The sequence below is a fragment of the Vombatus ursinus genome, unplaced genomic scaffold (assembly GCF_900497805.2).
Source record: "Vombatus ursinus unplaced genomic scaffold, bare-nosed wombat genome assembly UNPS02014845.1, whole genome shotgun sequence".
Classification (NCBI taxonomy): Eukaryota; Metazoa; Chordata; class Mammalia; order Diprotodontia; family Vombatidae; genus Vombatus; species Vombatus ursinus.
In genome coordinates, this window is record NW_020954623.1 from 1,675,772 (window position 1) to 1,690,008 (window position 14,237).

Below are 14,237 nucleotides of genomic sequence, written 5' to 3' on the forward strand. Positions count from 1 at the left end.
TGTTTTTTTTTTTTGGGAGATTATCCCAGCATAATTGGATCACCTTCATGCCTTTGGTCTAGGTATAATCCTTCTAACTGCCCTAATAATGATAAAATTCTTAGAAGTTGCATGTATTATCTTCTCATATAGGAATGTAAACAGCTTGACTTTATTGAGACCCTTATGATTACTCTTTCGTGTTTACCTTTCTATGCTTCTCCTGAGTCTTGTGTTTGAATGTCAGATATGTTCTGTTCGGCTCTGATCTTGGCATCAGGAAGGCTTGGGAGTCCTTTATTTCATTAAATGTCCATTTTCCCCCCTCCAGGATTATACTCAGTTTTGCTGAATAGATTTTTCTTGTTTGTATTCCTAGCTCCTTTGCCTTCCAGAATACCATATTCCAAGCCTGCCACTCCTTTAACATGGAAGTGGCTAAATCTTGTACAATCCTGACTGGCTCTGTGATATTTGAATTGTTTCTTTCTGGATGCTTGCACTATATTCTCCTTGACTTGGGAGCTCTGGAATTTGGCTGTAATATTCCTGGGAGTTTTTCTTTTGGGGTCTCTTTCAGGAAGTGATTAGTTGATTCTTTTAATGACTATTTTACCTTTAGCTGTAGGATATCAGGGCATTTTTTTTTTTATCATTTCTTGAAATTTGATGTCTAGACTCTTTCATTGATCATTGATTTCAGGGAGTCTAATAATTCTTAGATTATGTCTCCTGGATCTGTTTTCAATGCTTCCAAGGTGGTGTGATCTGGGAAGAGGTAACTGCTGGTCACTGCTCTCCTGGCGTTACCCAAGAAGGCGGTCACAAGCAATAATGCTCTTCTCTACCCTGGAAATGTGACCTAGAACTGTGTGTGGCAGTAGAGTTGCCAGTCAGTGCCAGTACACCCAGGGCCACTAGAAGCTGTGTCTTTGGGCTGTACGTAATAATGTTATCCTTCTGGCCATTCATCCGTTACCATCTCTGGGTTGAGAGCTCCCGAAGCTGCCACCACTGCTGCCATCTCCAGGGCCCATGGCTGGTGATGCCGCCATGCTCAGGGCGTGTGCCCACCCTGGTGTTCTGCTGCCCCAAAATTTGACTTGAGGTGTTACTTAAAGTTGTTTGGAGGGGAATTTTGGGAAAGTTCAGTGGCCTATCCTTCACCATCTTTGTCCCATTTTGTGACTCATTTGAACCTTTTAACAGCTCCCGCTACAGTAGGCCCTCGGGGTGTTATCTGCACTTAGAGTTACCTGGTCACACACTTACCATTGGATGTAGGATAACTCGGGACAGGTTCCTTATTCCTCACCTGTAAAATGAACATGATAGACCCCATCTCCCAGGGGGCGGTGAGGATTAAACGAAATCCTATTTACAAAGCACTTTAAAACTCTATGGAAATTCTATTATTATTGTTATAGATTGGAGTTAAAAAACAAGGAAGCTGTTCTAAGCCAGTTAGCATGTTGAGTAAAATAATGATAAAATAAAACAATAAAATAATGCATAACTCAAGACTGCCTCTGAACCTGAATGTCCAGGACACTGGATGCAAACCCTCTTTGATTCTCTTTGGGAGTTGCACTTATGTGAGATGGCCGGGGCTGGCGAGTAGCCAAGCCTGTCCACCTGCCCCGCTTCTTGGCTCCGTAGCATAATGTGGTGGTGGTGGTGGTGTTGGAGAGTGTGTGTGTGTGTGTGTGTGAGAGAGAGAGAGAGAGAGAGAGAGAGAGAGATAGGAGGGGAGAATGGGGGGAGAGAGAGAGAGAGGAGGGGAGAATGGGAGGAGGGAGAGAGATAAAGAGAAAGGGGGGGAAGAAGAGAATGGGGAGGTAGAGGAAGAGAAGAGACAGAGAGGGATGGAGAGAGAGATAGGGAGGGACAGAGAAAGGAAGAGGAAGGGAGGGAGACAGGAAGAGAGAGGAGCTTATGTTGTCAGTGTCTGTCAAATGCCAGGCCAAGGAGAAGAGCAATTAAAAAAAAAATTGCACACAACTTGGTCCAGACTTTGATGTGGAGCTTAGAAAAGAATAAGAAATACAGAGTTTTTTGCCTTTTTAAAAAAGATGCTACAAAATAAATGAGAGGGAATAAGCTGTGACCCTGTAAATCCTCCCCAGGACCCTTGACTGTTCTTCACTGTCCCCACTCCTGCTTTGTCCCCCCTCCTCAGAGTCAGCCCAGGCTGCCGTGCTTTGTGCTGGCAGAAGTCTTGGGGGAGAGGTGACTAAATTTAAAAGGGAAAAAAAGGAAGAAATTCATTAGTTTTTGTTTTTTTTTAAACATTTTAAACAGGTAGGTAATGCTAGTTTGCTCATTACCAGGTTAGGTTCCTTGAGTTTAAAGAAATGATTAGTTATCAAAGCCCACTTCACACTGGGATGGTCTGAATTTTTCTTTTGTTTCAACTTACCTTTGAGATGAACATTGCCAACCTTTTCCTTTTTAATGAATGTGATGTTTGAGTGAATTCTTGCTCTAATCATTTAGAAAAATGCATTTGCTATATGATGCGTTCATTCTCTCGAAGTTTTCATGTTTATTTTTTCCTTCTTAAATATGCAACAGATGTCTTTCTTCTTTATCACTGCGGGCAAATAAAAACAGGAAAGAAATTTTATCAATCCCTGATTTGCACAAAGATGGAAGACTTTGCAGTGACCTCGGATTTCTAAAGAAAGTGTTTTGGACCACAGCCTGCCACTTTCAGATCACTTGGGTAGGTGGTTTTGAACTGTCACTCTGGTGTACAGCATGGACATTTTATTCCTAACCGATATGGCTGATAGCCAGTCAGCTCGGGCCCAAACCTGTTGTTTTTCTCCAGACAGCATTATTTTCATTTTAAGCAGCCCCATGTGCCTTCCATGAGATTGGTCCTCACTGCCGACCCCTAGAAGCCTCCTTCCAAGCTGCTCCACAAAGCCTTCCGGGATTCCCTCCCTTGCCTCCCTGATTGCTCATGCCCTCTCCCTTCTGTGCCGTCTCTAGGATGCATAGTCAGTAAGTATCGTTTGGTATCATCCGAGGAGAATGTAAGCTTCTTGAGGACAGGGCTGGCTTTGCTTTTTTGTCTTTGTCTCTCTGATGCCCAGAAATTCACTTGAAATGGACATTGAGAAGTTGAAAGTGAGCAGTTCACTGAACTTCTGCAGTCTGTCCTGGTTGACTTGGGGATTCTCAGGAGGTGAGCCAGGATGCTGAGAAGCCTGGGCAGTGCCCCCCTCCTCCGTGGAAGAGTTTCAGAAGAGCTGTTCTGTGCTGGGCTTGACCCAGCGGGGGGCACCAGGAGCCCTGGGAGTGGGTCCTAGCTCCAGTGAATGATGCAGAGACGTGGGTGCCACGGCAGGTAGCAGGTTTCCTCTTGCTGTCCCATCTCCTTCTTTGTGTCCTGGTCCTGGCGCCCCCATACCTGGGAGGGTCTCCCTCCTTGGGCTCTGCCTGGCTACTTGTGCCTCCCCCTCATAGGTATCCACCAGCTCTGAATAGATCTCTCATGTCACGACTTCATGACATGCTGTCTCCTCTGTCAGCAAGTGAGCCCCTTGAGGGCAGGCACTGTGTTTTTGCCTTCTCTGTATGCCTGGTGCCTGTCGCACACTAAGCCCCACAGAAGTCCTTGGTATTTGATTTTTTTTTTTTTTTTTTTTGCTAAGCAATGGGGTCAAGTGGCTTGCTGAGGGTCACACAGCTAGTAAGTGTTATGTGTCTAAGGCCGGATTTGAACTCGGGTCCTCCTGAATCCAGGGCCGATGCTCTGTCTACTGCACCACCTAGCTGTCCCTCGGTGGTTATAGTTGTAAAGTGTTTAGTGCAATGCCTGACACAGTAGGTGCTTAATAAATGCTTATTCCCTATTTCCCTTTAGACTGTGTAGTACGAGTACTGTGTTTGATAAATATTGTCTGGTGAGAAAGAATCTTCCTAAGTCAGTTCTGCCAAAAGCATCATGCATTCTGTGTGTAGTTCAAATCATGCTGCAGTGATTAAGATGGCTATGTCGTTCCCAGGGACATTTCTCAGGTGCTTCCAGAGCGGAGGCTTGTGTAGGGCCGTGGGGTTGGGTGAGGCTGGGCGTGTGACGCAGAGCCAAGCTCTGGGTCCCTTGAATGTCCGGTTAAGGAGGCCAACTCTAAAGTCACAAGCTTAAGAATTCTAGGAAGAGTGTGGGACAGATCTTTCTGGCCCATCTCTATTTGGGCCTGATCAGAAGAGCTGTCCCCTAAGCCGGGATGTTCAGGAGTTTTATGTTTGGGTGGCCGGGGATGTTTCACATGGCTGATGCCTTGTGTTGTGGTGAGAAAGGTGTTGCCAGAGAGTAGCACATTCATAATTGAAATTATATTATAGGGAATTGTTTATGGATGTGTGTTATCACATAGGAATAGCTGTTTCTGTAAAAGGTGGCTTGCTTAGCATGAGCAGGCCAGAATTAGGAGAGCTGGCAAACAAGCTCCGTCTGCCCCATGACCTTCTCTCCGGGGTTGGGGGAGACTGCAGTGATGGGAGCAGCCCCTCCCTGCCTTTATTCCATCTTGTGACAGTTCCTGATCCCTACTGTCTTCACAGAGAAATCGGGTGTGATGAGAGCCAGGCTTTGTGGTGAGGGCTGCGGCTGGGCCTGGAGTGAGTTACTGGGAAGGAGACTTGGAATTGTCTCACAAATGGCGCTGCTCATCTCAGTGCCTGCAGGAATTCCTCTTGAATGGAAATCCACTATTTCAAACTTTCATTGAATTAATTTTAATATAAAGCTTGAATCAATAAAAAGAGGCTTGGGAAAACTCCCGTCCTCCCCAAAATAGCATTTTAAGAATTCAGGCCCCGTATTTCTTGCTTGTAATTAGAAGGAAGAAGCAGCTCCCCTGGCATTTATTGATTCTCCCCTTTTGGAAACTCAACTAAATTTTTATTCTTTTATTTTGACAGGTCACTAATATTATATGAGATCATAGAAAAAATGGGGCCTGCTAAGAAATACAGTTATCAGAAAAGAGAAGAGCCTGGGAGAGTGAAGGGACATAGGCTGTCAGAATGCAAATCACAGTGAAGCTGAGGCTTTATGTGGAACGCTAAATGAAAGAAGAAGAGTTTGAGGGAAAAGGGCCCCCATCGTCTTGCCCCAGCGGCTCGGCGACAGGCGGGCGTGGGTCATGCAGGGCCCCAGGACAGCTTTGTGGACCTTGGCTATGGTCGGGTCAGTCAGAAGGTGGAGGGGCATGGGCAGCGGCTGGCTGGGGTGTAGTTGGGGCATGGTGGTCTCCCTGTTCAAGATTTGGAATTGCCCCCAGGTAGAAGAGGTTTAACATTTGTTCTACTCAACCCCAGAGGGCAGAATGCCAGGCAGTCCTTGCTGGACTTCAGAGAGGGCAGCAGCTCCAGGCTTGATTTAAAAGGGGTCAGAGAAGGTGTGGGGGCTTTGGAGGACCGCAAGCCAAACAAGAGTCCAAAATGCAATATGGTGGCCCTCCAGAGCAGCTCATGCCTTCTTAGGTTGGGGCCAGAGGTCTGGTGACCAGCAGAGAGGAGGAGATAAACCTCCTTCCCTCTGCCCAGGTTGGATCACTCCTGCGTGTTCAGTTTTGTGCACCCCATTTTAGGAAGAGCATCGATAATCCACAGTGTTTGGGGAGGGTGACCAGGATGGCAAAGGTCTCGAGATCAGGTTGTAGTAACAGTGATTTACTGAAAAAATGGGGAGTATTTAGACTAGAAGAGTGATGATGGGGACCTCTGGTCAAGTGTTTAATGGCCTCTCCCTTGAAGAGGGGTGAGACTTGGTCAGCCTCACAGCAGTGGCTGGAAATGACCAAGTGCCTCGGTTGGGCCAGAGAGGAGGAGAAACCTTCTCATTATGGAGGTATCTTCCATTGGAGCGGACTTCCTGGGTGGGAGCCAGGTCTTAAAGGGGAGGTGGTGGAGTGACAAGATCAGCTGCCTCTGCCAGGCTAGGATTCTGTGAGCGGCCAGTGAATGAACACGTCAGATGCTTGGCGAACTTTAAGGTTCTATGGAAATACTGGTGGTGGTGGTTGTTAGCCCTCAGTTAGTGGTTGACTTTGCAGAAAGGTGTGGCTCTAAATTCAGCTTTATTAGATGAGAAATTGTGGTTCACCCAGCGTTGGAGCTTTGGTGAAGCTTTGATGATGATGGTGACAGTGACGGTGATGGTGGTGATGGTGACGGCGGTGATGGTGACGGCGGCAGTGGTGACGGTGACGGCGGTGATGGTGACGGTGATGACGACGGTGATGATGGTGGCGGTGATAGTGATGGTGATGATGGTGGTAATAATGGCTCCGAACATTTATTTATTGTTATAAGGTTTGCAAAGTACTTAACTCTCATTGTCTCATTTGATCCTCACAATGACCCTGATAGGTAGGTGCTGTTATTTTCCCCATGTTGCAAATCAGGGAACTGAGGCAGGCAGGGTTTAAATGACTTGCCCAGGAGGACACAGCCAGTGAGTGACTGAGATGGAATTTGAACTCAGGTCTTCCTGAGTCCAGAACTCTGTGCACCACCTCCCTGCTTATGTTAGAGACTCTTTCCTTTTTCTTGTAATGTGCTGTGACTTCCTTGGGCCTGATGGTGACTTGATTTGCGCGTTGTGGATGTCCATAAAGTAGTCATTTCTCAACCAGACATGTGACTTACTCCACGGGCTTTCTTCTCCAGTGCCAGATTGTGATGTGGAGGTAACTTGGATACCCAAAGACTCTGCCCACAGAGGGCAGACCCTTGGAGGTCCTACCCATCAGGCAGAGAATGCTTTTATACAGCCAGCGATGAACTTGAATGTGAGCTCTTTGAAAGTTGGGATGGTTTGTATCCCCTTCGTTGATTGGTTGATTGATGACTGGCCTAAGAATTAGCCTAGCCAAGGCGTCAGAGGTTTTTTACTGGGTTTAGCCTAGAGGAGTAGGGCCATGACAACTCTGCAGACACTTGACTGGGTAGCGGAGGTATGGTCAGCATTGGTGCATGGGTCTTGACACTGATGAAATCTCAGCCCCTTGGAGGTTCAGCAGTTTCTGTGGTTTCCTTCAGATGCCTTTTGGAGGACAGCTGAGCTTATTAGCATACACCTCCCCCTGTGTGGATTTGGATAGATACCGAAATTCCCCAGGGGCCTCACATTCCTCATCTGGTCGATGGAAGAGTTTGTAGAGAAAGATAATGAGGTCTGTTTTGGACATGCCAATGGGATATCCAGTTGGAGAGATTCAAAAGGCATTTAGTGATGCAGGCCTGGAGCTCAGGAGAGGTACCGAGATTGGATAAGTACCAGACTGAATTCTTGCTCTGTTATGTCCAAGATTATTACAAACAATATTTCAGTTATTGTAATTAGGACTTTAAAGTCCTGAACAATCTTTGGGGAAAACCACAGAAGCCTTTTTCTGAGAAACAGTTAATTGTTTGAGTCCATAGTTTTTGAAGAATTTAGTGGAATATAAAAGACTTGGGTATTTAATTTTGCATTTGCAAGTGTTTAATCAAATAGAAAGTACATTTTAGGTCCAGGAATCTTGGCTTCATCATAGTGTTGGACTGAATTATTGGGTAAAGAGTAAAAGGTGGAGAATTTTATATTCAAGCTATCAAGCCAGTGAGAGGTTCTAGGAACAAGTCACCTCATTTAGGCCATAAAATTCACTGCCATATGGAAGCCTTTGAATCCTGGTGAATTGAACCTTGGATTGGTGATTTAAAGTCTGCGTCTCCACGTCCGCCATAGCGTCAGCCAACGTTCGGTCCCTAATTTAGAGCTCTTGGCCCTTGCAGGAGCGTGTGTTCCTCCATTCACAGGAGCCCTCCTGCGGAGGGCGCTAAGTCACGATCACCCTAATGTTCACATGAGTGACCTTTCCACAGTGAAAACATTTGCCACCAATTCTCTGTCAATAGTAGAAGACTTTCTTCTTTCTGCTAATGGTGGTGCCCAGGTGGTTGTGCTTTCACTTGGTCACAACACAGTGGAGCTCCATAGTTTAGGGGCATGACCCGTTGCCCATCGTCCCTCCTTCAGCTTGGGTTTTGGGAAATCTAAGAGGATGGTGGGACAGGGATAAGGAGAGGGGATGTCACGATCACGATGGTTCAAAACTCATCTGCTCTTCGACTTACGTGAGCTCAAATCACAACAGAAAGTGGTTGGTTTCGATTTATTAATTGGGCTTTTTATTAGAAGGTTTTGTGGCCCCAAATCACTTCCAAGTTCTTCCCTTCAGTCCTTGCTCTCAGTTTCTTTTCTCTTAAGGAATACATAATCTCTGTTCTAAGTTAATCCAAAAATCAGCATCCTTCAGTCACGCAACCAGGGTGCTCCCTGGTATCAGATCTTAGCAGTCCCACATTTGAGGTTACAGTGTATTGGAATTTTTGAGCTAATCAAACAGATTAATTAAACTCCACCATTTCTGTTTCCTGAGTAATGGGACCAGTACTGTGTTTGGAATGAGAAGAATGTGGTTTGAATCTGGACTTGGATATTAGGGCTGAATTTGGGGAAACCACTTCCCGGCTCATCTCAACTTTCTTCTCTGTAAATTGAGGGGGATGAACCAGGTGGTCTCCAGGGATGCATTCAGCTCTAAATTCTGTGATCGTCTGGGCCGCGAGTATGGACCAAACAAAGAGACGTTTTTGAATCTTGCTTTGTCTTCCCGGAATCACCAGATCCTGCTGTGGCCATGGAGCCCACCCAAGCCCCAAGGAATCCTCAGTGCACCACACCCAGCAAGCCGCTTTCTAGCCTGTCAGTCGGCTTGTTTTCAAGTGGGGGCTGGGAAGAGAAATCATTCCTCTGTTTCTATCATGTCTGTTGTTTCTTGAATTAGAAGTGAAGGTCAGGGTCGCTGGTATGGCAGGGCTGTCCCCATTGACTCCAGCAGCGTGTCACTGTTGGGGAGCTGCCAATCTTAGACGTTCTCAGCTGTAGCTAATTCTTGACCGTCCGTGTTAACGGACAGGAGAAGAGGCGCCTGTATTACGGGCGGTCCAAGATCAATTAAATGTGACTCTGGGATGCGGTCAGTGAGAGATGTGCAACATACATGCAGTCTCCATCTTGGCCATGTGATCCGGGGCGAGCCTTGGGCCCCAGGCCTCTCAAGCACTCCTGAAAGAAGCAGTTTAAAATGTGTTAGGGGAATAGTTAACAACAAAATCAATTAAAGATACAAAACCAGATGCAAGCGCCTGAAAATAGTAAAAACACAAAAACGTAAAGCTAAGTCACTGTGCCAGCCTGCTGGGACCCTCATTGTGGCCTGGTGGTCCCGTTTCTGTTTGCGTTCACCGGTGCTTTGGGAAGCTCTCTCAGACTGTCGGCTGCAGAGAAGGTGACAACTCACTTCCATGGAGGGAGTTTCTTCTCCTGGGAGTTCCCTACAGAGACCGATAAAATCACAGGTGCAGATTCTATGCCCGGTGCTGTTGTGTGCATGGACCTTCCCTTTGGTTCCTTTTGGGCATTGGGGGTTAGTATTCTTTCTTGAGATCCAGGCTGTGCTTGGGTGACTGAGTAATGGCAGTCAGCTGGAGGGTGGACCTTGGTGACCCCTGACACAAAGACCCAAAGCAGCTCCCTGTTCTTGGAGAATCTCTGCATCCCAAGGCTGCTCAAGGGAGCTTCAGTTTGGGGAACTGATGGCTTAATCCTTCTGTGGCCTGAGGGTGACCATGAGCAGCCTGGGCTGCTCCATGCTCACACCCCAAGGTATCCAGCATGGTACTGGGGAGCTCAGCCCAGCTAGGGATCATCCTCACTTCCAGCAGCACTTGACCCCAGGGGACCCCATAAGAAGAAGGCTAGCCGCCTGCCCGGAAATCTGTTTGTTTTCCAGTTAATTGGTCAGCACAATGCTGCTGTTGTATTGATGTTTAGACCGTTGGACATTAAGTAGATGTGTTGGACTGCCATCGCCCTGTTTCTGGTCAGGGGAGCACTTTGGGCTGCTTTGTGATGGTACCTTAAGAGGTTAGATTTGGGATCTTATTACTTGGCATAGAACAGTTTGTGAAGGTGGTGGTGAGCCCATCTCATCTGGGGAATAGGGAAATACCCTTGCTACACTTCCCTTATTTGGAAGGTGAGTGGATCTCATCCCCCTTGGACATGATGGACATAATGGACACAGATAGGCAATAGAAAAGGTTTTTATTTGTAGCAGAACTGATAGAAACTTCTGTTTTGAGAGGGTCTGTGATTTCCCTGATGTGGGAACCACCCTCCCTCCATGGATAGCGTGTTTGGAGTTGACCATCAGCCTAGGGCAGAGCTGGCCCATCCATTGCTGGGCCCATTCCTGAAGTCTTGGCCTCTGGCTAGCACTGTCCGAAGCAGGTGCGCCACTGGGTGGGCTGTGGAGGACCCAAGGTCACCGCCGTCCTGGGATGAGGCTTCCACCGGACGATCTTGTGCAGCTAAATTTGACCTTGTGCCTTTTGGAGGTCCTTGAATGTTTTTCCTTCTGCCTGTTTTGTTTGTTTTGTTTTATTGATGCCTTTTATTCTAACACTTTATTTATTTACGGATTAATCCTCTCACCTCTCCTGCCCACTGAGCCTTTCCCTGTAAGATAAAAAACCAAAGCAAGCCAAGCAGCCCTCAGAGGGCAGCGGCAGTGCACCATCCATGTCTGGCGCTCTGCGTAGCACCTGGGTCCGGCCCCTTTTTGCACCTTCTTTGCGGATTCGAGCTTTGCTTAGTGTCCTCTCTGCCTGGTGTTGTGATTCCCGTGTAGGTTATTTTCTCGAGACCTTGCTCACAGCGTGTGCATCTTCCCACATCTTCCCGTTTCACTGGATTTCTTGGGTTCATTGTTTCCTTGTTGTTTTTAAGTAAAAATTGGTTGATCTCGTTCGTTTTCCCGCCCCCTTTCCCCCCTAGAGGGCCATCCAGTAACTAGGAATGCTTCCTGTTCATTGTGTGTCCCAGCACAGTCAGACTCTGTTGTATTTAGGAACTCGTGGGTGGTACGAGCATCTTCTTTGTTTGCAATCCTTTGCTGAAACAAAAAGTGTGGTTAGGAGCCCAAGCGGTGAGCATCCATTAAGCCCCTAGTGTGTGCCATTGCCTGGGTACTAGTACTAGGAATATGGAGGTATATCTCTAACCTTTCCTGCTGCCCTTTACATCTGCAATAATCAGATTGATTCTGGACCCGTTTTTAATTGATTCTATCTACAATTCATTGATTTTGCCTTTTACCTGCCTGGGTCGTGGTTCTTCGTCTCTGAGCGCCAGCTGCCCTGCGCTGGGTTACATGTAGAAATCCCGTTCTTGTTCATCACCGCTCTCTTGCTGTGTGCAGCGCGTCTGCTGTGTTCTCCAGCGGAGTCCGGCCCGCTCCCTCTAACCTTGCAGGCGACTCAAACGACGAGCGTTTCTTAGTCCCAGAGGGAAGGAGGGGAGGTCGCTAGCCCCTCACTCCCCATTTGCAGCCATTCATTTGTCCGTTGTGCCTCCGCACTGGAGCCAGGCAGGTGGATGTCGCCCTCTCTGAGGTCAAGCTTGCGCCTCCACAGTCCTGTCCTTCTCTCTGTCCTCTCTACAGCTGCAAGAGAGAGAGTGCTGTCTGAGTTTTGCTGAGGCACCTGAGACCCTATTTATTGGTAAATTTGCACACAACTAATAAATTGATCATACTTGGAACTTTGTGCCTCAGTTTACCTTAACTGTTAAACCCCTGTGAAGTCTGTCTCCCAGCAGTGAGATCTCTTGGTCGCATGATCTGTACCATAGGAATCAGGCACGTTTTGGGATGGTGCAGGTCCCCCCCCACGTGATTGTACAGTTTTTTTTTCCAGAATGGCCCAATTCCTAGCTCCCCTCACAGTGTATTAACATACTTGTCCTCCTGTAGTCTTTCTGGCATTAACTCTTTCCGTCTTATTCATCTTTTCCAGTTTGCTGGGGGCATGGTGTTGTCCCACTTTATTTTTCTTTTATTAGAAATTTGTAGAAAGCAGCCCTGTTTTTCAAGGTTAAATAGGGGAAATGCGACCAGGTGGCTGGCTGAGGAATTTTCTTCTGAATGTTCAGGTAGCTGTGTTTGTGTTAAACTATGCCCCGATTCAAGAACTGTACTTAAAATATATATTTATATAGTATCTCTTCCTCTCAGTAAATAACAAGTCCATGAGTTATCTATATATGGGGCTTTGGCAGTATTATCCTGGGCAAATTGCTTAAGCTCAGTGAACCTTGATCGGGCAGCACACAGACATGGACACGCACATACATGTGCATGTGCGTGCACACACGTGCACACTCAGTGCAGTACATGAGCACACAGTGCGGTATAGCACATAACGCAACACTTGCACATACACCATGCCTCACACACATGCGCGTGTATACATGTGTATACGCCATGCAGCACATACATGCACATGCTTGCACAGCACTTGCACACGCACATACATGCAGCACACACATGCACGTGCACACGTGTGCATGCACCGTGCAGCACATATACACACGCACAGCACACAGCATGCACGCATGTGCACATGCACACACATGCAGCACACCAGCACACACATGCATGTGCACGCACGTGCATACACCGTAAAGCACACACCTGCGCGTGCACACACATGGACGCATATACACATAGGTGCCTCTCTCTGATCCAGGCCGTGCGCTAAGAGGCTGGAATGCAAAGAGAGATGAAGCGTCCCTTGCCCTCTTGGAGCTCCCATTCTCTCAGAGAAGACAGCGCGGCCACACGTTAATGTACACAGTCCAAATACTAGGACAGTGTTTGGTGAGGAAGGCGCTGGTGGTGTGGGGACTTGTGGACTGTAGAGGAGAGGCCGGCGTGGCTGGAGAGATGGTGGGACATCAGCTTGAGGACAGCTGTGGACACCGGCCGAGGAGCTCAGCCTTGAAAAGACGCTGGGCAGCCACTGAAGGCTCTGGAGCAGAGGAGGAGTGTGGTTCTGTCTTTGCATGAGCCAGATTAACTGGGGGGCAAAGGGGGATGCGTGAAGGGTGGTTTGGAGGAAGAGAAGAGGGAGGAGAGCCTGGCAGGGATCTGGGAGCGCACGGAGGAGGAGGAGGCGGAGGTGGCTTAGTCTGACGGCTGGTTTTGTTTACAAAGCTCCATACGCTGTGTGTTTGGATACTGCCATTTTGTGCCACGTACCACACACTTTGTAAATGTGGAAGTTAATCTGGGTTATGTGATTTCTTCTAGGGTCTGTTTATCTGCCTTAACGAGAGTAATTGGTCACCTGGTAAGTGCCCTTTTAAAGTGTGTGTGAGTGTGCTCACATGTGTGTTCACACAGGTGTATGTGTGTGAGCATGTGTGTCTGCACGTGTGGGCGCGGTGAGGGGCACTCAGGCCACGCGGAGTCCTTCGTGAATTCTCCGCAATAATTGCTATGACCCCAGCCCGACAGGAAGCTGCTTCTTCCGTGCCCCAGAATGTGAGTCCCCTCGACCCACGGGCCTGAACACAGCCAATTTGTTGAAATCATTTTCACATTCGTACTGCCTGTTTTAATGCTGTGTCTGCTGGCTTGTGCATCCCAGCTGCTGTCTGTCCTTGTTTTTAGGTCACAGCTGACCTGTTTTCTGAAGATACAGAGGTTTTTACATTTCCCCCAACTTTCCATCATCTCTAATAGCTTGTCTTTCTGCCCAGTGGAGTGCCTGGCGCGGTGGAAGCCCTTAGTGAACGCTGTGCTGTGTCGTTGGGCTCGATGTGGGCGCGTTTGCTGTTGCTGCCCCACCCCCACTCCCGTCGTCTCCATCAAGCCGGTCTCATTTATTTAGTTTACTTTAATGGGGAAGGGAGAACTTTGTTAAAAGCGAGCCCGAGGCCGCCGGTGGACCTCACAAAATTCCAGTGTCGGGTCTCGTGGAGGGTTCAGGGCACGTCAGACAGTGAATGGGTTTGCTCCCGTCCGGGACTTGATTCATTTTACTTCGTCTTTAAAAAAACAACCGCTGCCATCCCTCGTCCGTGCCCCGACGTTGCCCGCCCTCCGTTTCGTGCCTGTTCCGCGTCGAGCGCGTGCGTGGCTGTGAGCTTCTGGAGGGCGTTCCGTTTCCCAAACCCAGTGTCCCTCTCCGGGCTGCCGAAAGTAGCCAGGGCCACCTGGAGGAGGCGGTGGGTGGCTCCCTGCCTGGAGGTCTGAGTCTGGCCTGGGTGGTCACCTCTTGGCTATGTTGTAATGGAGATTATCTCAGGACACTGGTCCAGCCAGACGGTCACTGAGGTCCTTTTC

General features: G+C 48.0%; 1 protein-coding gene across 1 annotated transcript in view; it reads left to right on the forward strand.

The window, feature by feature from the left end:
* Positions 1 to 2,555: 2,555 nt before the first annotated feature.
* MGMT (O-6-methylguanine-DNA methyltransferase) overlaps positions 2,556 to 14,237 on the forward strand; it is a 274,354-nt gene continuing 262,672 nt past the window's right edge. The window contains exon 1 of the mRNA XM_027840510.1: positions 2,556 to 2,704. The gene's annotated coding sequence lies outside the window, so the exon portion shown is untranslated. The remainder of the gene's footprint in view (positions 2,705 to 14,237) is intronic.